The sequence below is a fragment of the Bos taurus genome, chromosome 2 (genome assembly GCF_002263795.3).
Source record: "Bos taurus isolate L1 Dominette 01449 registration number 42190680 breed Hereford chromosome 2, ARS-UCD2.0, whole genome shotgun sequence".
In the NCBI taxonomy this organism is placed as follows: domain Eukaryota; kingdom Metazoa; phylum Chordata; class Mammalia; order Artiodactyla; family Bovidae; genus Bos; species Bos taurus.
The window spans coordinates 46,660,422-46,685,291 of NC_037329.1; the positions used below are offsets into that span (position 1 = coordinate 46,660,422).

General features: G+C 40.7%; 1 protein-coding gene across 1 annotated transcript in view; it reads right to left on the bottom strand.

Annotated features, from left to right (window-relative positions):
- Positions 1–24,870, bottom strand: part of LYPD6 (LY6/PLAUR domain containing 6) — a 132,322-nt gene that overhangs the window by 38,880 nt on the left and 68,572 nt on the right. The gene's annotated exons all lie outside the window — the stretch shown is intronic.

A 24,870-nucleotide genomic window follows, 5' to 3' on the forward strand; every position in this document is an offset into this window, starting at 1 on the left:
AATGAAATCCAGCTATTTTTGCCAGGAGGCCAGGGGATGGCTGCCAGAATCGACAATAAATAAGTAAGGTGCAGAAGCTCAGTAGCATTTCTTTGATAACAGCGAACGCCAGGGATGAGAGTACAGCCGTACTGGGTCATGCTGCCCATACAAACCTGTACAGGCTAGACTTTCAGATTAGAGAAGAAAAAAGATACGTAGGTAAACTGGCCTCTCCAATGAACCAAAATGTGTCTTTATAGCTTGAAATCTCCTTCACACAACTAACATTATTGGCTGCCTACTGTTGAAGTCCTTGGTATGTATCAGCTGATTCTCCTCATAATCATATGAGGTAGGCACCATTACCATCCCACTGTGAGATAACAAGTCCAGCAAATATGTAGAGGAGCTGATTTAAACCCAGGCAGTCTGGTAAAGAAGCTGTATGCAAATGCAGGAGACATAAGATACCTAGATTCAATCCCTGGGTCAGGAAGATCCCCTGGAGGAAGGCATGGCAACCCACTCCAGTATTCACTCTGGGAAAATCCCACGGACAGGAGACCCTGGTGGGTTACAGTCCACAGGGTCGCAAAGAGTTGGACATGACTGAGTGACTGAGCACACACCCAGTCTGGCCATTGAGACCACAATTAAAATTAGGTGATACTGTGTTCTTCCAAAGACTGATTCATGGTGTATAACAAAACCTGAAGAAATGAGATCAACGTGTCACTGTAACACTAAGTTTTCATCATTCTATCCTTTATTTGGACTCTATTCTTTTCAATTAAATTGATAGCAGTAAAATCTTTACTTACTTAGAATACCATCATTTGAGCACCCATGCAATGGGTCAAGTTAGATATTCACTTTATTTTAACCTGGCTAAAAGATAATTTGGACATTTTGTTCACGAATTCTGATACAAATATTCAATGATTTTTAAAACAGCATAACAAAACAATCCTAAAGTTATTCTGCCAAAACAAACAGAAAACAAGAGTAAATATATTACAAATCAAAATCAATAGAGAAAATCAATATGGATTAATCAGATATTAGAACACAGTACAGAGTAGTATTAATCAAAACAGAATGAGAGAAAGCATAAAAACGACTTCAGAAAATACAACACTCTAGGGAGCTCAGACATAGAACTATTTCACAGTACAAGCAATTTTTCAAAATCACAGAATAGGAAAATATTAAATAATAGTATGATAACTTTATTAAAAACTGTGAAAAAGATTAACTGACACCAAACAATGCATGATACACTCAAATTAACTCCAAATGGATTGGTGTGTTTTTTTGTTTTAAATAGATGAATAGCTAGAAAATGGAGTAGAACCCTTATCACCATGTAACAGCCTGATGATGCCAGCCTTGCCAATTTCACACTCACTACACCCTCTTCCATTTATAATTTGGTTCCCCCAAACAGGTTTGCATTCAGAAAGGGAAGGAGAGGCTCATTCACTTCATAATGTGACTGCCAGGCACTGTGCTAGGCACTTGGTTAAATAATGTGATGAGAACACAAGTATCAAGGATTTCTTTTCCTCCATGGGTGACAGACACAAACGTTACCTCATCTTAAACGGGGGTAAGAATACTTCCGTGTACATGCACTAGATCGGGTGAGGCAGCATCTGAGGGACAGATTCGCACAGCGCCCCCTGGACCCCCAGGAGGAATCGCGCTGACACCAGTCTCCTCACAATCTGGGCGCAGTTCGAGAGGGATGGTGAGGAAAGCTTTCTGGTTTTATTTTGAATAATTTAACATTAAATATCAACAAGTTGCCAATCTTAAGTTCTTTTTAATCTGAAACTTGATGTCAACACATACCAAACGCTGCAAGTGGCTCATTTTCATTAAAGCATCTTTCAACCACAGTATTCCTTCCAGTTATTGATTTAAATTGCCTCCCTCTGCACAGTCCTTGCATAAGCATCAAGCATTACTTAATGTCATCTGAAATTAACCTTACTTCAACCTCTTTGGCATGGCTACCCAGCCAAGAGCCTTCATTTCACAGCTTGCGTTGACCATGCATGAGTAACACATAGAGGGGAAGAGTGAGACACTTGAATTTGAAACCTTACTCCAGTACTCTCTTGCTGTGCAACCTTAAGCGAGTTACTTAACAATTCTGTGCTCCAGTTTCCTCATCTGCAAAATGAGGATAAAACTACCAACCTTAAAATTGTACTATGCTGGCTCAGTGATAAGGAATCTGCCTTCCAGTGCAGGAGACATGGTTTGGTCCCTGGTCCAGGAAGATTCCCACGTGCCATGGAGCAACTAAGCCCCTGCACCACAACTAATGAGCCTGTGCTCTAGAGCCTGGGAGCCCCAACTGCTGAGTCCACGTGCCGCAACTATTGAAGCCCGTGCTCTCTAGAATCCCTGTTCCACATCAAGAGAAGCCACCGCAGTGAGAAACCAAAGCACCGCAACTAGAGAGTAGCCCCCATTCCCTGCAACCAGAGAAAAGCCCATGCATCAACAAAGACCCAGCACAGTGAAAAATAAATAAATAAATAAAGTTATATTAAAAAGTGTACTACAAGTTGTCCTTAGAGAACAGACTTGGGTTTGCCAAGGGGGAGGGGGTTCTGGGAAGGATGGAGTGGGATGCTGGGGTTAGTAGATGAAAACTATTATATATAGAAAGGATAGAACAGCGAGAATGGGAGGAACAAACCCAAGACAATGAGGGTAAAGGAAAAAGAGAGAACAGGAGGGCGAAATAGACAGAGGTAAGATGAAGCTAGAAAATATAAAGCAATGTGATCCTATGTTACTATGCTGCTCACCACTTCATAACAAGCCACAAAGAGATGATTCCAAGGAGCAGCTGCACTCAGTGTGGTCCAGGGAGGAAGAAAGGAAGGAGAGTTTATCTGCCTGGTGCCGTTCTGTCTCTTGTCTCCCACCGACCAAGATTCACTCCACAAAGAACTCACTCCTCGACATTTCAGCAGTCAGAGTGGAGGGTCAACCCCATGTGGATGCACCTCTGACCAAGCAAGAGAAAGAAGGCACCAGCCATAGGAATCTAAGATAACACTCAAGGCTTGTCCCTAGTACACATGCTATTAATCCTTGTAAATGCCACAAGCTTTTGTTTCAGGGTTTGTTATTTTTATTTAAAATTTTTTCTATTGAGATGAAATTCATATCACATAAGATTCATCATTTAAAAACAATACAGTTTAGTGGGGGCTCTTAGTATGTTCATAGTACTGGGCAACCACCATCTAGTCTAGAATGTTTCCACCACCCCTGAAAGAAATCCTGCACCCATTAGCAGTCATTCCCAATTCTCTCCTCGCCCCACTCCCTGGCAACTACTAAGCTACTTTCTATCACTATGGATTTGCTTATTGGGAACATTTCATGTAAATGGAATCATACAAGATATAGTCTTTTGTATCTGGCTTCTTTCACCTGGTATAATGTTTTCAAGATTCATCCATGTTGCAATATGAATCAGCACATGATTCATTTTTATCTCTGAGTAACATTTCACTGTTACACCACTCATCATTTGATAGACGTTTGAATGGTTTCTGATTTTGGTCTATTTGTGACTAAGGCTATTATTAACATTCATGTACATTTTTTGTAAAAACATATGTTTTTATTTTTCTTGGGTATATTCTTAGGAGTGGAATTGCTAGATCTTATGGTAACTATAGAAATAGAGGAAAGAAATAGAGGAAAACAACAGAATGGGAAAGACTAGGGATCTCTTCAAGAAAATCAGAGATACCAAAGGAACATTTCATGCAAAGATGGGCTTGATAAAGGACAGAAATGGTATGGACCTAACAGAAGCAGAAGATATTAAGGAGAGGTGGCAAGAATACACTGAACAACTGTACAAAAAAGATCTTCACGACCCAGATAATCACGATGGTGTGATCACTCACCTAGAGCCAGACATCCTGGAATGTGAAGTCAAGTGGGCCTTAGAAAGCATCACTACAAACAAAGCTAGTGGAGGTGATGGAATTCCAGCTGAGCTATTCCAAATCCTGAAAGATAATGCTGTGAAAGTGCTGCACTCAGTATGCCAGCAAATTTGGAAAACTCAGCAGTGGTCACAGGACTGGAAAAGGTCAGTTTTCATTCCAATCCCAAAGAAAGGCAATGCCAAAGAATGCTCAAACTACCGCACAATTGCACTCATCTCACACGCTAGTAAAGTAATGCTCAAAATTCTCCAAGCCAGGCTTCAGCAATATGTGAACCGTGAACTTCCTGATGTTCAAGCTGGTTTTAGAAAAAGCAGAGGAACCAGAGATCAAATTGCCAACATCCGCTGGATCATCGAAAAAGCAAGAGAGTTCCAGAAAAGCATCTATTTCTGCTTTATTGACTATGCCAAAGCCTTTGACTGTGTGGATCACAATAAACTGTGGAAAATTCTGAAAGAGATGGGAATACCAGACCACCTGATCTGCCTCTTGAGAAATTTGTATGCAGGTCAGGAAGCAACAGTTAGAACTGGACATGGAACAACAGACTGGTTCCAAATAGGAAAAGGAGTTCGTCAAGGCTATATATTGTCACCCTGCTTATTTAACTTATATGCAGAGTACATCATGAGAAACGCTGGGCTGGAAGAAGCACAAGCTGGAATCAAGATTGCCGGGAGAAATATCAATAACCTCAGATATGCAGATGACACCACCCTTATGGCAGAAAGTGAAGAGGAACTCAAAAGCCTCTTGATGAAAATGAAAGAGGAGAGTGAAAAAGTTGGCTTAAAGCTCAACATTCAGAAAACGAAGATCATGGTATCCGGTCCCATCACTTCATGGCAAATAGATGGGGAAACAGTGGAAACAGTGTCAGACTTTATTTTTCTGGGCTCCAAAATCACTGCAGGTGGTGACTGCAGCCATGAAATTAAAAGACACTTACTCCTTGGAAGGAAAGTTATGACCAACCTAGATAGCATATTCATTCAAAAGCAGAGACATTACTTTGCCAACAAAGGTCCGTCTAGTCAAGGCTATGGTTTTTCCTGTGGTCATGTATGGATGTGAGAGTTGGTATGTGAAGAAGGCTGAGCACCGAAGAATTGATGCTTTTGAACTGTGGTGCTGGAGAAGACTCTTGAGAGTCCCTTGGACTGCAAGGAGATCCAACCAGTCCTGGGATTTCTTTGAAAGGAATGATGCTAAAGCTGAAACTCCAGTACTTTGGCCACCTCATGTGAAGAGCTGACTCACTGGAAAAGACTCTGATGCTAGGAGGGATTGGGGGCAAGAGGAGAAGGGGATGACAGAGGATGAGATGGCTGGATGGCATCAATGACTCGATGGACATGAGTCTGAGTGAACTCTGGGAGTTGGTGATGGACAGGGAGGCCTGGCGTGCTGCGATCCATGGGGTAGCAAAGAGTCGGACACGACTGAGCGACTGATGTGATCTGATGGTAACTATGTTTACCTTTTTGAGGAACTTCCAAATGGTTTTCCACTATGACTACATTATTTTACATTCCCATCAGTAAAATTTCTCTGCTTCTTCACTAACTTCACTTACTTTCACCAAAACATTTTATTACAGCCACCTTAGAGAGTATAAAGTGCACTGTGGCTTTGAGTTTCATTTCCCAAATGACTACTGAGTTGAACATATTTTCATGTGCTTACTGGTCATTTGTATATCTTCTTTGGAGTAATATTTATTCAAACACTTCACACACTTTAAATTGAGTTATCTTTTTATTGCTGAGTTATAAGAGTTCTTTCTATATGCTAGACTCTGGACCCTTTTCAGATATATGATTTGCAACTGTTTTCTCCTTTTCTCTGTGCTGACTTTTCACTTTCTTGATGACATATTTTAATAAGCAAAGGTTTTAAATTTTGATGAAGACCACACATTGCTTTCTATAAACAGAGATTGTGTTCCCTTACACAAGTCAAGTGCAACACAGTGCAACACACAAAAAAGATGTGCATACAATGCACAGTAAAAGAGCTCATCTACTTTATAGTAGCCAGAGCTATTTTTCCATCTTTTTTTCCATGAGAAAACAGGATGGGCAGGACTACCTATTAATATCACCAGCTGCTTACATTTCTGCAATAAATCATGAAGCACCACTCACTCTATTAGTATTTTCTAGGAGATGAAAAGTGAAAGATGAGCGGCAGGCATTCACAATTAGTCTAACTGCTACTGAAATATGGGCTCTGCTGACAGGGATGTATCTTTTCTATTCAGATTCTCAGTAGTTTATGGAGCTCTAATCCCTGATCCCCACAAATACCATGCTGGACATACTCATTGATATGAACGGTCATTTCTAGGACTTTGATGCTTTTCCCTAGAGTCCGCTGTGTCTTTGGAATGTTCTAGAGATTTAGAAAAGATGTTGCATCTCCATTTGGTACACTGCTATTTGAATATGTGCTGAGGATTCATCCCTGACTACAGCTCTCTTATGAAGTACACTCTCATTTTCACAGCTCTGTGACCTTTCATTTGTTATTTATGAGCTTTTGCAAATCTAATACCATTCTGACAGATTTAATTTGTGCTCTAAATTACCTTTGCATGAGTTACTCAACTGCTGGGTTTATTCCAACAGATTACTTGCTACATTCTGAAACAGAAAAAAAAAATTAGTTCAAGATCTATTAGACTTCCTCCACTTGGGAGAAAGTTGAAAAGAGTGACATTCTGATTTTTACTCCATGGTACTAGATGGTATTAAGGAGGATTTCTAACTCTAGTCAGAGAGTTAAAGCAACAGAGTCAGAACAGAGATCAAACTTTACAAATCTACATCCTAATTGCTATTTCATATAGAATCCATAAGAGAAGATTACTTCCTATTCCTTAAACTGATTAGTGGATAACAATGAAGCACTTCTGGAAGTTACAGATATATTAACTAAGTACCAAGTGACATGCCTCAATACTAAGTTAATATATAAGAAATTGTAAAGTAGAGAACTAACCCAAATATAAATATTTTTCAATGCTACTTATATTAAAATTTGAACTGCCTTAATACAAGAACAAAATGGAATTCTAAAACCTGAAAGATCATTACAATTCTTGATCCAATTGTCAATATATATAGATTAGGCTTGGTGCCTTAATGATCTGAAAAAGTTAGTCCAGCTCCCAAAAGTATAAATTAAAGGTATGATGTCACAAAACTAAGTCCACTTAAATATTATAATTCTGACCATAGTACCTGTCTCACGATCTGGGGACTGCCCATAATATGTGGTGGTTTTAAAATATGTCTGCAAATCTGTAGACAGGTCACTGTTACAAAGTGGGATCTACTTCTTCCCTTGATTCTGGGCCAACTTCCTGACCAGTTGACCAGAGTGTGGTGGAAATGACACCATGTGACTTTCAAAGTTGGGTCATAGAAGGTGATTCAACTTCTAGCCAATGCTCTGAAACACTCATGCTGAAGCTGCACAAGCAGTCTGGGTACTTTGGGTGAGATGCTGTGAGAAAGCTCAAGTCGTCCAAACAGAGCAACTGAGAGTTCATGAAGAGAGAGAGCTGCCTGCTGGTCCCTAGCTGCTCCAGCTCCCTCTCCTCCCCTCTACCCCAGTTCCAACCACCGTCCGATTGCCACTGCATGGAGACTCCAAGCGAGAACTGCCCAGCCAAGCCCTTCCCATATTCCAGACCCACAGAAACCATGAGATAAATGAAATAATGGTTACTGCTTTATGCCACCAGGTTTTGGGTGGTTTATCATGCAGAAATAGATGTCTGGAACATAAGGAACTGGAGCAGGAGATCTAATTAGGAACTGCAGTTCTGCTCAAGAAGTCCTGCTTTTCACACTGGTTGGTAGGCACAGAAATCCAAATCAAACAAGCTGTAACCCAAATTGCAGGAAAGGGGTGAGGGGCAGAATTTTACTGTCTCACTTGACTGTTCAGCTCAGACACAGCTGGACTTTAATCTCATTATCAGAAATTTCCATCCCTCTGAGAGGACTTCTGCTTTGTCCTCTCTCTTGCCTTTATTCTTACTCAGGTCTTCTCAAACTGTAACCATCAGCAGTTTCAGAAGCATTTCCAGGGAGGCCCTTCCCCATCAGTTCCAGGCAAAGCCTGAAAAAGGAGTGAGCTTCATCTTTCGACCTTAACTGGCCAGGGCTGGGTGACTAGCACATTACTGAGACGAACACATAGCATCAACTTCATGGAAATCACATAGATATATTGGTTTGCCACAGGAAAATCTAGGTGTTACCTGAAGAAGAAAACTGGATGCTGGGCTAGTAGAATTACACCAATGTCCACTACAACAAATAACACAGACTTCTAAGTAACTTCATTAGCCTTGAAGTGCAAAGTAAAATGAATGGAAGCTCACATGAACATTTCGGCAAATGCCAGAAGGTGGAGAGGTTACCTACTGACATGATTTACTTCTGTAAAAATGGAACATTACTCCATTACAACTTTCAAATCAAATATAAGGTTTAAACAGTGAAGACGGTTCATTTGGGCATATGGAATCAGTTTTGCCCTATACTTTCCCCTACTGAATGGAATGGCTCCTCGATTCACACACACCATGCGTTGCTATTGGCAAGCATAATGTTCTTTCATGAGCCATCCTACAGGACATTGTTAATCAGCCCTCTCTGAAAAAGAAGCCCCCAAGAAGTAAAACTCAGGAGCATGTGTAAGTCCTGTTCTTCCCCATGTGGAAGAACGTGGGGAAGGATGGAGAAGAAGAGAATGAAGCTTGTTGGCCAAGAGAGACAGAGGAGAGATAGAGAAAAAAGCCAAGCTATGTACAACCCTCGCTTTTTGATCAATTTTTAACTCTTCCTTTGGATGCTTCAGTTTCCATCCAATAAAGACCACTTTGCCCAAGCTAGTTTGAAGTGGCTTTCTGTCCCTTGAAATTAGGAGCTCTGACCAACTCAAGAGTCTTCCAAAGTCCAGCCACTAGGTTAAATTTTGCTTTGCGATAAATATGCACTTTATCAACTAAAACATGCACTTATCAACTAAAAGGTTAGAGTTGGTTTTTTAAATGTCAGTAATAGAGAACTATCTCTTTCAGACTTCATAGATACTGATGTTTCATTTCCATAGCCTAAAGGGTGATAGATGTTCACATATTCCCAATTTAAATTGAGGATCTATTTGCATAAAAATCAATGCTTTGAAGAAATATGTATTTCTTTTTCAGGAACCCCTTGGCAAGAGCTTGAGTTATAGGGAAAAGCTGCCTTTCTATTTTGCCCTAAGCTGATTTAGAGGTCAATTGCATCAAAAACGCTTCAATTTTTGAAGGATAAACGATGCTGGCCAAATACATCTAGCAGTATGTTCGTGTTTCTAAAAGATGCTGTATTAAGTCTCTTTTGCTTGTTGGCCATATGCTTGTTTGCTTCCTCTACCAATTTGAAGGTACTAGAGAACTGACAAGCTGGTTTTGAAATACACACAGCCATAAGTGGATAAAGTCAAAGAACTCTCTGGGCAAGAATGGGACACTGGGTACATTTCAGCTAGTCTGCCAATTTTTTATTTACTTAGAAGGGAGTAGCAATTTGGAGAAAGTTTTGCTTTTGTGTTTTTCACTATATGTTTCTCTATGTTTAAAAATGTTGTGTTTACATTTTATTTTTTCTAGGAATTTTCATCTTAGAAACCTTCCAAAAATGTGAAAGTTCAAAATATTCTCAGAAACAATACGACAGTTATAGGGACTTCCCTGGTGGCCCAGTGGCTAAGACTCCACACTCCCAATGCATGGAGCCCGGGTTCAATCCCTACTTAGGGAACTAGAGCCCATATGCCACAACTAAAGATCCTGTATGTCATAACCAAGACCTTGTGCAGCCACATAAATAAATAAATATTTTTTCAAAAGAAAGAAACTATATGATAGTTATAAGTGGATTTAATTGCAAACGCATTTGCTCTTGGGTTCAAAATAGCCCAGTTCCACATCCAACATTTAGATCAAAGAAGAGCTACCTTGGTTCTATACAGAGGCAGTCTTCTTTGTATTTGGAGTAGTGTGTTAATCTTTCCCCTGATAATTTAGAGTGTTTCCAAAACTTCCCTAATAATCAGTTATAAAGCTGACACTGCCTACTGTGAATCCATGGGGACGTTCTGCCGTGTTTGAAGCACATTTTACTGGCAGAGACCACTGCATGATGTTTGGGGCCACTCTGCTTTGCTTTTAGAGACCTGGTGTGAGGATTCCTTCTGAGACCTTGAGGCCTATTAATTCTTCATGTCACCCCTCCCAGTTGGCTGTGGCCACTACCATGCTCACCCACATTAAGTGCTCTCTGCCTCTCTCACCTCCTTTCACACATCAGAAAGCCTGATGTAAACAAAAGACCCCACAGCTCTAACCTCTTCATGAAATATTCCTTCTATTGCTTTAAGATTGACTCAAATCTGGCTCACAGAGGGAAAAAAAACACTTTCTTGGAGACTTCTGGTGGAAGGTGCTCATCTACCCTAGTTCCATGGATCCTGGGGCAGGAGGGAGCCAACATTCCTCTCCCTTCTACTGCAGCCTACAAAACATTGCTCTTCCTCTTCAATTGATATTCCTCCTCATCTCAAAAGCTAAACCAGCTGCTCTTGTAGCTGTTGTGAAGTGGCTGGAGAATACTAAGGATATAGCCCACCATCAACCATTAACAGCGTTCGGCCTAATCTTGATTTTCACCCAAGATTCAGAAGAATCAACCAATCTTAAGTCTTATTTCCTGTCTTGCATGGAATAGAGTTTTGCCCAGGGTTCCAGGAATCCTAATCAAGTTTTTGTCAAAAAAGGCCTTGAAGACTGTTTCCATTTAGCCATGGATAACTCAAGTTCAAGAAGACTGTGTAACTGCTAGTTTGATAGGTGTGGAGAGCCTTTTCAGGATTTCTAACAGTGTAGGAAAGACAGCCTTGCTCTCTCTTCTTGTGGGAAAAATGGAAAAAAAAAATCAAATAGCCAACATCAAAACAATGGCTTATGTAAAAACGCTATGGCTATACTTTTTTCAAATCACTGGGTTCTTTGCAGCTAATTATAGACAGCCCCACCCCCACAGTTTATAGTGGTTCAACTTAATGATTTTTCAATTTCACAATGGTGCAAAAGCAGTAAGCAATCAGTAGAATCCATTTTTAATTCTGATCTTTTCCCAGGTTGGTGATTGATTGATGGGGCTGGTGATGCACAATACAATCCATCCCGATGCTGGGCAGCAGTTGCAGTTCCCATCAGCCACGCCAACATGAGGGTAAAAAACTGAAACAACAGTCATGCTATTAATATATCCTTACAACCATTCTGTTTTCCACTTTGAGTACAGTATTCAAAAAATTCTACAAGCTATTCAACACTTTATTGTAAAGTTGTTTAGTCGCTAAGTTGTGTCCAACTCTTTTGCGATCCCATGGACTGCAGCCCACCAGGCTCCTCTGTCCATGGGATTCTCCAGGCAAGAATACTGGAGTGGGTTGACATTTTCTTTTCCAGGGGATCTTTCCAACCCAGGGATCGAACCCACGTCTCCTGCTTGGGCAGGCAGATTCTTTATCACTGTGCCACCAGGGAAGCCCTTCATATAAAATAGGCTTTGTGTTGGATGATTTTGCCTTAATTGTAGGCTAATGCAAGTGTTCTGCTTAAGGCAGGCTGGGCTCAGCTATCATGGTCCATAGGTTGGGTGTAGTAAAAGCATTTTTGACTTCAGGATATTTTAACTTATAGGTTTTTCAGGACCTAACCCCATCATAAGTCAAGGAAGACATGTACTAAATCTTACCCCATGTTTCTCATTTAATAAGTAGTATGTTTTTAAAAACAAAATTATCCATGCATTCATCCTCCAAGTTTCTGATAACCAATACCTTGAGCAACACACAGTATGTCTCTCTCCCAATGACTCAAAAATCATCCGTTTTGGTTTTGTGAAAGGGTATTGGGGTCTGCTAAAACTCAGAGTCCAAACTATAACTTGACTTTTTAAGAACACTTAACAGATTAACACAGTCATTGTGAGGAAGGAATGATTTCCTCACTCTGGGTTTGAAGGCAAAGGAATGTATCAAATGACTCTCTAACTCTATATCATTGAGGTAGCATTCTTCCTTTGTAACACTCCATCTTCATTTATAAGTCTCCATAAATAATGGTTATTAAAGAAGTCTACTACTGTAGCAGAACAGATTCTAATAAGATTTTACATAGTATTCATTCAGACAGAAAAGGATATGGGAATTATTAATAAAAGAAAATTATCCTTGGTAACAGAAAATTTTTTTGTTTTTGCATCTAAATTAATTTTCTTCTTACTGAAAAAAATTGCTGAGTAGCTTCTTGTGTATAAGGAAATGCAGCTATCTAGACAGACTCTGCTGCCTGACTGCTGACACTGAATTCAGCCATGTGAGAGTGAGTTTCCCCTCCCTTCTCCCTTATTACTGTTTTCCTATTTCTGTTCCCATTCATTCCCCTTGTTTTCTATTTCGCTTGTCAACTCATTCATTCATTCACCATCCACCATAGTTACCTAAGTGGGTGTACGTAACGTTTCCTGTTACACTTGTTATTGTTAATAGCTCCAGTTTAATACACAAAATTTTCAACTCTATTAGTAAAAAATTAATGCAATTCTTAAAAGTCTTTTAAAAAAGACAGATGATGCATCTTTGAGTCATTTAGTCAAGAGTGATCACGGTGTGATGTTAACCTTCTTTCCTTACAACCAAGGCTACGTGTTTGTAAGATGCCAAGCAGAGGAGACAGGTAACACAATCATTGCACCACCCATCCACAGGCCCTCTGGGCAGGAGGTCATAAGACATTGAACAATGAAATCCAATTAGAGGTCCATATTCCTTCCTATGGAAGCAGCTTAACTGGAAAAGGGAAGAAAGGAAGAAATGGAGACAGGTATGACACATTTCACTTTATAAAGATCCAGTTAATCTCTAGGTTCATATGAACAATCATATAAGTATACTGATAATAATAGGGCACTGGAACTAGAGGGATTGGAGAAAACAAAAGATGTTAAAATTCCCAAGTGTCATAGCCAGAGGTGAACTCATCGAGCAGTGAAGGGTAAACCTCAGGGTCCCTACTGCATGGGCCCCTGCCAAGAGTCCTTCCTAGATTTAGGATTGCAATTCATGTATTCTATTCCTTAAGGAGAGCTCTTTGCTAAAAACCTGGCTCAGCTAGCATAATGCTAAGTCAAAAACTTTTACTACTCCTAATAATATTCTTGCATTTTCCCTGAGGGAATTAGGTTAATGAATAAAAATACATGCTGTCATTCCACTCTCATGGAAAGGAAAAAAAGAAAATGAAAAAGAAGGAAAGCCAACACACTCACAGAGGCAGGCCCCCTCAAAACTAGGGAAAGTGATATCAGAGCTGGAAAAAGCAATCAACCAACCAAGTAACTCCAACCTTCTGCTGGTCCTCCAACACTTGTGTGTGCGTGTGCTAAGTCACTTCAGTTGTGTCCGATTCTTTGTGACCCCATGGACTGTAGCCCAACAGGCTCCTCTGTCCATGAGATTCTCCATGCAAGAATACTGGAATGGGTTGCCATTTCCTACTCCAGGGGATATTCCTGACCCAGAGATCGAACCCACGTCTCTTGTGTCTCCTGCAGGAGGTGCAGAGGCACTGGAACTGGAACGAAGGCCAGTCTAAGGGGAACCACCCAGCCACAGTCAGCAGGGGCGTGCAGGGCTGACCGGGCACTGGGCAACAGAGCAGAGAGGATGCTGAGTGTGTGGAGTGCCAGCTCCAGAGCCAGGAAGACCCCAGACCTCTCTACCTACCACCTTGGATTGTTCTGAGGACAAATAATGCCTGGACAGACTGTGGAGCAGTTGCTGAGGGCACAGGTTCTGGAGCCAGCCCAGGTTAGGATGCTGACTCTGCTCCTGATAGTTGATTGACCATAGGCAGGTTTCTTAACATCCCTGTACTTCAGTTTCCTCATCTGCAAAATGGGGGAAATCATACTGCCCATGTCATAGGGCTCTTATGAGGACTAAACGAGATGATACACATAAAGCACTCTGAACCATGCCTGCTGGCTAATATAATTCTCAAAATCCTCCTCTAGTGGCCTAGCAAGGCATCCAATTTCTCCTTTGAGTCAACATGCTGGTTGAGAACTGTCTGATCTCCTGTCCAGAAGGGAGGTATGAAAGGTCTTCAAAAAGGCCCCTATGCAACGTTGTGTTCTATCAGGAGAAATTAAAAGCCCAGGTTGCTTGTCAGATTTGCTAGCTGATCCTGAACTATGACCCACATCCTGCCATGAGGATAAAGACACGGGGCAGGTGAATTAAATGAAGCAGACTAGGGAAGGGCTAGGGCAGGATTTCTCAAATTTGAAAAATGCTTTCTCCTCCGAATAGAAAAAGACTTATAGACAGAACCTCTCCTACCCCTACTGACAACTAATTAATCCTCATTATAATAATTATACTGCTACTCACATATAAACAGAAGACTGGTTTTAAGTTTTTTAAAGCCCAAGTCATAGCTTTAAAGCTAAACAAAAAGTACCAGTACAAATAAAATCACATTCAAATTAGATGACAGTTAAATAAAACAGAAAATAACATATATTGAGCACTTACAATAGGGTTGAACATTATGAACCTGCCACTATTCCATCATTCTGCCCCACAAAGATGGCAATTTCTTATCTGTAGTACCTACAGCACTGTGAAGTATATATTATTATTGTCCCATTTTCTAACCAAAGCACCAAGAAATAAGGACACACATTTTCAAATCTTCTTCAGATTTGGCAGGTGCCCGAAGACTCATCTGCAGACACTGTTCTGGGAAGCCTTGACCTAGGAGGCACGCAGCTCACCAGGGATGGGGTGATGGAGAAGAGCCAGGCCCAGAAAAGACCTGGGGCAAACTTCAGTGAGCACTTGAAGGATACCAAATCAGGGACATCTCCCGCTGGTGGGGAGGAGCCACCAAAGACCACTTCAACTTGGTGGCTTTTTGTCTTTGATCTGGGTGGGGTAGAGGGCTTGGCTTGTCTTCCCAGGAGACAGGCGCTGGCCCTCCTTGGGGATCAACAGTTAAGGTGGATACACGGAGACAGGAAGAGCCGGAGAAAGGATAATAGGAGAAAGTGTAAGGGAGAGGGAGAAGGGAGAGGTCAAAAAAGGTTTCCAAATTTGCTGCACTTTAGAATCATCCAGGATCTTTATAAACCAGGGGTCCCCAACCTCCGGGATCTAATGCCTAATGATCTGAGGTGGACCTGATGCAATAATAGAAATAAAGTGCACGATAAATATAAGGCACTTGAATCATCCCCAAACCACACCCCTGTCCTCGTCCCTGAAAAAACTGTCTTTCACGAAACAAGTCCCTAGTGAAAGAAAGGTTGGAGATCACTGTTAAACTAAACTCCTGATGCTGATTCTCACCCACTTATTGTTTAGTCACTAAGTTGTGTCTGACTCTTTTGTGATCCCATGGACTGCAGCCCGCCAGGCTCCTCTGTTCATGGGATTTCCCAGGCAAGAATATCGGAGTGGGTTGCCATTTCCTTCTCCAGGGACCTTCTTCACTCAGGGATCAAATCCATGTCTCTTGTATTGGCAGGTGGATTTTTTTACTACTGAGCCACCTGGGAAGCCCTTCTCACCCACTAGGATGTCATTGGCATGGAGTGTAAATTTAGTATTGAGATTATAAAAACCCTCCAGGTGTTTCTAACTTGCAGCAAAACTTGAGAAACTTTATTACACTTCTTACAAGTTGCTGGTGGAAGCAAAGAGTCTTGAACATGTTCCGTTCATCCACGGGTACCAGCAAACCACGCAGAAAAGTTCCCCATGGCACTCAGTTACAGAACTATTAAGCAGTCCAACATAATCACTGTGATTTATTCCCCTAGGTCCCCTCTCTCATTCCTTCCTGGGCTCCTAAGAGCACTGGGGATAGGAAGTGGGCAGGACATGACTTATAAAATGACCACAGCTTCCCACCTGACTTCTTCACTGCTCTGGCTCCAAAGCTGCCAGGCTTCTCTTGGCTTCCTTGGAAATCACTTCTAGAAAGTAATTTTCACTCTCTTGATGAAGGGATTGTCTCCTGTTGCCCTTGAAATGCTCCGGGGTGAAGTGCATACTACAATTCCAACTTAGCACACTTAAGTTTTTACGACAATAAAACAGACAATGTTTCAAGGCCTCTCCTAAGATCAAAATCCTCTCACAACCATTCCTCAAAAGGCAGCCAGAGAGATGTGAATTTTTGAGAAAGGAAACACTTTCAGAGTTTGCCAACATTTTCAGGGGCAGCTTGGAGTGATGGAGAGAGAATGGCTTTTGCACAAGGCAAACCTCAGGTCAAAGTCTGACTCTGCTGCAAAGAGCCGTGTGAACTTGAACAAGAAAACTGCCCTGCAGTTCAGCCTTTCATCTGCACTAACACACCAAAATACCTTCAACTCATCAGGACCCCACACCCTGACATTTCTACTGAGCGACTATGATCTTGAGGTAAAGGCTTGATTATCAAGTGGCTCCCATCTCTGGTGGTGGCAAATTTTCTATCTTCTCTGATTTTCTAGTCACTCGTTCTGATATGATTCATAGAAAGAAAGCAGGACTGAGAATAAGACAAAAGGGAACAAATACAAGTAACCTAGTTGGGAAGAAACAGGAAGAGGTGTAATACATTCATCGTAATTTCACTCTGTTAGGTGTTAGTCACTCTCAGTTGTGTCCAACTCTCTGCGACCTGTTGGACTGTAGCCTGCCAGGCTCCTCTGTCCATGGAATTCTTCAGGCAAAAATACTGGAGTGGGTTGCCATTCCCTTCTCCAAGGAATCTTCCTGACCCAGGGATCGAGTCCGGATCTCTTGCATTCCAGGCAGATTCTTAACCATCTGAGCCACCAGGGAAGCCCAGAGTGAGAACAACATAGTTGCAATATCTAAAGCAAACAATTTTTGCAGTTGTGTTGTATTTTGCCAGGTCTTTACTATGGATGGAAAAACGAAACCAAGCAATTCTCTATTGTAGAGAAACAATTCTCTATTGTAGACAATTATCCTACAAGAAGCAAAGGAACTGGATCAAAGATCTTGAAAGGATTTGACATGAGATGTCAGGTTGTTCCAATTCCTGTTTTCATGATTATAGTGATGTGAAACTTCTAGCCAGCCTGTCTATGCAAAGGAGTCTAAAAGTAGTAACAGTAAATGCTCCAACCATTCTATGTGCACAAGCAAAACTGATGGTCTAAGTCACCCTGCCAGACCCAGGTCCCTGCAATGATGGAAGTGTTGTACACTGGGGCTGCCCCACTCAGGAGTCACTACCAAGTCTGCCTACGGAGCAACTGAAATGTATGACAGAGGAAGCTCATTTTAATGTATTTAATTGTTACTGAAACTAAATAGCCACATGTGGACAGTGGCTATAGTACTAGAGGGTGGAATTCTAACTTAGCGATAAATAAATGAAAACCGGTGACTGAAGCTGTGACCTCAGAACCAATTACGGCCAGGGTAAAGCAGAATGATGATTACCCAGCTGGGTACCTTTACTACAGTGTTAATTACATCAAATAAAAAAACAGCACAGCTGCTTATATGGAGGCACTTTTGGCCTTATCATTGGTGCCGGGGTCAAAGGGGATAAAAAGGAAATAACAAAGCCCTAAGGATCCTATTTTCAGGACTGCCACAAAGTCTACTTCCTCCTGCATTTCACTTTTAGCTGACGGCTGAAAATATTAGCTTCTTATGTGACAAGATGTCAGTTACTTTATGGGGTATTTTTTAATCCCAATTTTTATAGATGAGGAAACTTAGGAAGAGAAGTCAATGGCTTCAAGGTCACCTGGGTAGAAAGTGTGGGAGTAGACACTGGATTTCATGCAATCTGGCTTCACACACCATGTTCTGAAGAGCCATCAGTAATTTAGAAGTTAGAGTAAATAAGAGAACTACCTTTGAGAGGAGGCTGGCTTGCTCTACGTATCCTGGACATACTAACTAAAACTGTGCCTTTTCAGAAAAAAGGGATCATTTCAGCTTTAACAAGGAAACACGAGAACACTGCCCACAGAATGAGGAGAGCGAAGAGACAGAAGTAAACGTGGAAACCAGGGGCCCCGGGAGACTCACTTTGCCATTTTCCCCAAGCCTTCTCTGAATCTACTGATTTCTTTCTAAGTAACTAATGTCAAAGGCAAGATTGTGGATAAGATGTGAAAAACAGCACAAGTCCTGAGAGAATTTGAGGAAATATTTCTATTGATGACAGCTGGTCTCTAATCCAGCTTGCTTCAAATGTAAAATTTTATCCTTATGACTCAAAATGTAGGTAATTTTAAGGGACTACGTTCCCCTCCTTCAATCCTCCATTATTATCCATTTTAAAGGCTTCCAGATTTTTGTATTCCAAATAATGTTGTGTGTAACATCCTTGCTGCTACATCACATGGTATATTCCCTATTATTTTCTTAGAATAAACACTGTGACATAGAAAATAAAGGAAACAAAAGGACTTTGGCTTACACTGGGTGGACCAGGAAGAAGGCTCGCTGAGGGTTTCCCTTCCCTGGAATTGTATCACAAAGTGATGAGGTAAGTACTTCCTAGGAACCTCTCTTTCCCTCTGCCTGTGTGGGGTGCTTCATAACCCCATGCTACTGCAGACTGTACTGACCTCACCAAACAGGTGACTAATTCATTGTTTTATTAAAAAAATATTTACTGAGGAGCTAGTATGCATTAAGCCCTGTGCTAAATATGGAGGTTCAGATTCGAAGGAGAGTCAGCCCTTATCCTCATGCAAATCATAACAAAGAGGAAGAGACAGAAATGTAAAGGTACATGATATATTATTTGAGGATAAGTAGATTTTTATTAGGACTTCCTTGGTGGCTCAGACAGTAAAGAATGCACCTGCAATGCAGGAGACCTGGGTTCGATCCCTGGGTTGGAATCCCTCCTCCCTGGAGGAGGACATGGCAACCCACTCCACTATTCTTGCTTGGAGAATCCCTACGGACAGTGGAGCCTGGTGGGCTACAGTCCATAGGGTCACAAAGAGTCAGACACGACTGAGTGACTAAGCACAGCACAGCACAAATTTTATTAACACGTTTATTCCCTACTTAAAGGCAAACATCTTTTTCTTTTTTCAGTTGTGTATTTCTATTTTAAGGTGAACATCTTGATTTCTCAAAAAAATTGACATCTTTCGAAGAAAAAACAAAAACTATTCCAAAAATGCCTTAGCCAGGTTAAATTATAACCTGGCTATTTGAAAGATTTTAATGCATGAGACATCTTTTTACTATAAAATTGTAGAAAGTAAATGTGGATGTAGGAAATACAGATCATGAGCATTTAAAAATATTAATACATATTTATTAATATGTACATATTTACATAAACATAAATACATAAGTGCTTTAATAAAAGTCACATCAAAATTGCACCTCATTCCCATACTCTGAGATTTCTTTTTGAATCTGGTCAAAAAGATTCAAAAATTGAATCAGTTTTGAATACTGGCCAAAAGCACAAATTAACTTGGGAGAAGAAAACAAAGTATAATACAATTTTCTTAGCTGAACACCTACTCTATCAAAGTTCTATTGCTTATGAAATCCTATTGCTAGTGATAGAAATTCGTAAAGATACACAAATACAACACCAGCTCTTTCCAGGGAAATTTGGTCATAGAGTTTCTGATTGCCGAAGGCCCATCTATACATTATAAACAGCTGACCCTGGCTTGCCCCTGTCTCTGACTCTTGCACTTCTGCACTAACCAGGTGTAAACGTGTTCCCACTGTGCTGTAAGGTATGGGTCGGATGGGGCCCAGAGTTAGCACATACTTGTCAGCTGTTCCTAACACCTCTTTCCTCGTCCCCCTCAAGCCGACAGTCACAGTGCAAATTCAGTTTCCTGGCACCACTCCAGCCCCACAAAGCAGGTATGTGAACTTCACTTTCCTAACGACCCTGGCCAACACTTTAACGCACACAAACTGAAACTGCTCCGAGCCAGAGTACTGGGAGAATCTTAACAACCGGATTAAAAGGCCAGTCAATTGGTAAACTCCCAGGGGAAGCCCGAATGCCAGGGAATAGATTAACTGGTAACTGATTTCAAGAACAAATGGAAAGTGCAAATCTCAGAGAGATGAGGTAGGCAAGGAGAATCAAATAAACAGGATCAGAACCTCTGAAAGAATTTGGGCCATAGAAACTGGGATTTGGTAAGTCTATAACAATGCAGAAAGATGATATTCTTTTTTTCCTAATTCCTTTTTATTTTTCTAATCAAGTTTCATTTTTCTTTACACATGGCAAAATTTGGGCTGCTTCTTCTCTTCATCTGTTTTCCTGCATAATATTGTGATAAATGAAGAGCTGGAAGAAAATGTGTCCAAAAATTCACAAACTGGATCTCCTCTTCCCCCTACCCTAGTTTCGCTGGTGCAAGAAAAGGCTGGGTGGCAAGGGTGTCAGGTTCAGGGTTCCTGAGTGCTGAAGGACCCATCTGGGCAGCCCTAAATATTGTCAGTTTGCCTTGTGTTTGGATAAAAACTGTTGGATGATGCTTAACGATATGCGGCTGCTGCTAAGTCGCTTCTGTCATGTCCGACTCTGTGCGACCCCATAGACAGCAGCTCAACAGGCTCCTCTGTCCCTGGGATTCTCCAGGCAAGAATGCTGGAGTGGGTAGCCATTCCCTTCTCTAGGAGATCTTCCTGACCCAGGGATCGAATCCAGGTCTCCCACACTGCAGGCAGATTCTTTACTGTCTGAACCACCAGGGAAGTAGTTGACAAAGTATTTTGGCCTACAGTGATGGGGCCACAATGAAATATGGAATACTTACTTCCTGTTAACTGGAAAAGAGAGCACAGATACTACCCGTGTGCACAACCTCTCGTGGACACTGTATTCACACAGTATGCTATCAGAAATAAAGTATACTGTTAGAGAAACAGACTCAGGGAGTCTGAAGCAGAACTAGAAAAACCAAACAAATCCAGGTATGAAAACTTTAGGATTAGGTCATGAAAAACATGAATGAACATCATTCCTAAATAGCACTCCACAAAAAAAGAAAATTTTACAATGTCCAATCTTATCACTTAACAAAGGTGAATCAAAACAATGATTCAAAGAAATATAGTTTGGTCACCATAAAATTGGCAAAAACACTTTGCTGGATAATATACCATGTTAGAGAATGTGTGGGAAAAGAGACTAATTCATTTGAGAAGTAAATTCATTTCTTTTTTTTGGAAGGTAATTAAGCAGTATCTATCTACCAATTTTTTTAAATGTGCATATTCTTCAACCCCAAAATTCCATTTCTGAGAATCCACCTAGCAGCTGTATTTCAAATCTGTGCCAAGATATCATAGGTGAGAATGTTCATGATAATCTAAATGTTCAGTAATAGGAGGTAGGTTTATAAGTTAAAGTGCAACCTTATCAAAGAATATTGTATAGCTTTTAAAGACAGAAGATCCATAAGATATAAAGAAAAAAAAAGATACAGATGAGACTGTTCACTAAGGTCCTTGTGATACTGTGATTTATAATAAGAAATATATATCTGTTCTTCATCCCCCATCCCTACACAGAGCTCCTTAGACCCTCAGAATTTTTTAAGTGAAGCAGTAAAGGGGTCTTTTGTTATGCTAATTGAGCAGGCTGTCACATCTAAGGATGTCAGCTGGCTGCCAAGAGAACTAACCATCTGATTGGGAGGGTTGGGACTCCCTCAACCCCTGGGGGCGTAAAAGGGCTGAAGGGTGAATCACGTGAAATGGCCAATGAATCAATCAATTATGCCTAGGCAATGAAGCTTCTTGAACAACTTAAAAGGATGAGTTTAAAGAGCTTCAAGGTTGATGCTGGGAGAGTGGCAGGCCTGGAGGTGGCATGGAAGCTCCTGCTTTTCCCCATTCCATTCTCTGCCCTAGGCATCTCTTCTTTGGGGTTGTTCCTGATTTATACACTTTTATAATAAACCAGTATTCTGGTAAGTAAGATGTTTATTTGAATTCTGTGAGCCACTCTAGTTCGAGACGAGACAATCTTGTAGAATTGAGCCTTTAACCTGTAGGATCTCAAGCTATCTACAGGTACACAGTGTTAGAAGCGAGTTGAATCACAGGATATCATCCACCTGGTGTCAGAGCATTGCTTGTTGGTATGGGGAAACACCCACCCTCTGCATATACTCTATAACTGGTGACTAGAACTTTTAGTGCTTTTTAAAAGGAAAATGCATAAACACGTAGATATATGTAGGCCCTATAAACTTTATTTTCTATAGAAATAAACTTTGGGGGCTTCCCTGGTGGTCCAGCGGTTAAAACGTTGCACTTTCAATGCAGGGGGTGCAGGTTTGATCCCTGGTTGTGGAACTGAGCGCCCACAGGCAGCATGGTCAAAAACAAAAAACGAAACAGCCTTTCTTTTCTAAAAGATACCCAAGAGATTGTTAATGATTATTTTTGAGGAGATGGCCTTCACGTGGGGAGTGAGGGCACTTTTTACTTTTGTAAACTAAACATTGTCACCTGTCATCTGGTTCTACAAGAAAGAAATCAATAGCCACCAGCAGTCACTGACCTTCAACACACCCTAAAAACAGTTCAGGACAGAGATCAGGAATAAGGCACCCTGTGTTCTGGGAAAAACTGGCCAGGACTGGCCTTCCAATAGTTAGATATTTTCTGAAAATTTTATGAGCCCAATTTCTTGCATCTTCTCATATCTAGAAAAGATCATTAACCAAGACATCTGTTCCTCATGGCTAGCAGTGACTTTCTGCCAAAATATGTGCTTGATTTCATGTACACTTTTAACTAAAATCATGTGTATACTGACCTCCCCCCTACCTTTTTGGAGCAGTTCCTCAGAGAACTGCTTCCAAGAGATTATCTCCTTGGCTATAGTCCTGATTTGGTCCCATTAAAAAACTTAACTCACAATTCTCATTCTGTGCATTTTTTTTCAGCTGACACTTGCATTTTATATCTTTTTATAGTGTTTACATTTTCTTATCACGTATAAGTAAGTATCCAAGGGCATGCATGGTGCTTTCTGCAGGATATGTTTAATTCCATGCTAGTGTCTCTTACTATCCAGTACCTTTCTTAGTCAAATACCTCACCTGTCAATCGCTGAGTGAGTCAATTTATTTCAAATTATATCTTACTCACACTCCCAACCCACTTAACTAGTAAAATGGATTTGGGGATGCCTATCATAACAGACTCTTGGTAAGACACTTAAATATAAGAAGGAAATAAAATTCATGGAAAGGAAAGGGAAATAAAAAGCCCAGACAAATGTATTGACTATGACTGAGCAACTAGCACAGTTCCAAGTTTCCCAAAGGAAAAGGCAAAAATAGAAACACAGAGGGTGATATCATTCTCCTTGTCTGGGAAATTTCCTGCCCATCTATCAAAGGAGACATTTCTACCTGGTGCTAAATTCTAAGAGATATGATACAAGACACTTTGAAAACATCTTGATTTTATGACCTTCAGTTCTCAGATTTGACCCTGCATCAGAATCACCCAGATGGCTCTTCACACACAGACTGCAGGGTCCCAGTCTCAGAGTTTATGACTGAGTAGGATCAGGGTAGGGCCTGAGACTCTGTATTCCTTACTGGTTCTAGGCGATAGTAGATGCTGCTGTTCAGGGACCACAAATGTAACACTGAGATCTTAGACCAATCATTCATTCATTCATATTTAATGGTTAATGACTTCATTGGTAGTTCTATTGACAATCTGGAGATATTCCTTATATAAGCAATGCAAGACAACTTTGAAATATAACCCAGTGAAATTTTAAAGCTACTGAGGCCCAAATATATGGTTTCTTATGACCTAATCAGAAAAAAAAGATGGAACTTGGGAACAGCCATAGATATAAATGTATTACACATACCTTGGCCCTTCTTAATACAAAGGTATTCCACATCACTAGATTCTGATAGGGTTGGTCAGACAGAGCTGATAATGCAAATTCATGAACTACTGACTCACATTAACAATAGTTTCATTTTACCCACACAGGAGGATGATCTCCTGCCAACATCTAAAATATATTATAATTCAGTTGCAAAATCAAGAATCAATGACCTTGAGACAATCTGTGCTCTGTTGTTGTTGTTTTTTCTTATTGACAAGGGGAATGGAGGATTAACTATACTAGGAATTAACATGGGATCCTTCTCCTGAAGAGGTAAGAGTTCAATATACTTTTCAGGTAAGTAACCTCATTTGTCTTCCAAATCCCTGGGCAGGGGAGGAAAAGAGGGGAGGGAGACTGTACCTTCCTCATATCATGGGAATTCTGTCTGAGACCACAATCTCTAATCCCTACTTAGTTCATGGTTGTCAAAGCACTCGGTGTCACAGGAAATAACTGGTGTATTTAGTAACCGCACCCAGATACAGATCACACGTCCACACAAATACCCACACATGACAGAACCAACACACAGTATGTTTAACAAGATTTAAAAAATACCCAACAGTATTTTAAATAGACTTCATTTATAAATATACTGTAAAAAGAAGGGAAAAAAGTATTTTTAAAAAGCCAAGAGTACTCCGAGATCCCTGCATTTCAGTAAGTTTAACTTGTCATCAAAAGTTCCATTCAAGAAACTGTAATTAAGCACCTACTATGAGTCAAGCACTGTTTTAGGAGCTGGGAATTAAAGTTGGACACAAAACCTACTCTGATGTGTAACGAGGAGGCATTCATATAAAGCTAGTTCCAGATGATATAGGTTAAGTTACCTGTTGTCTT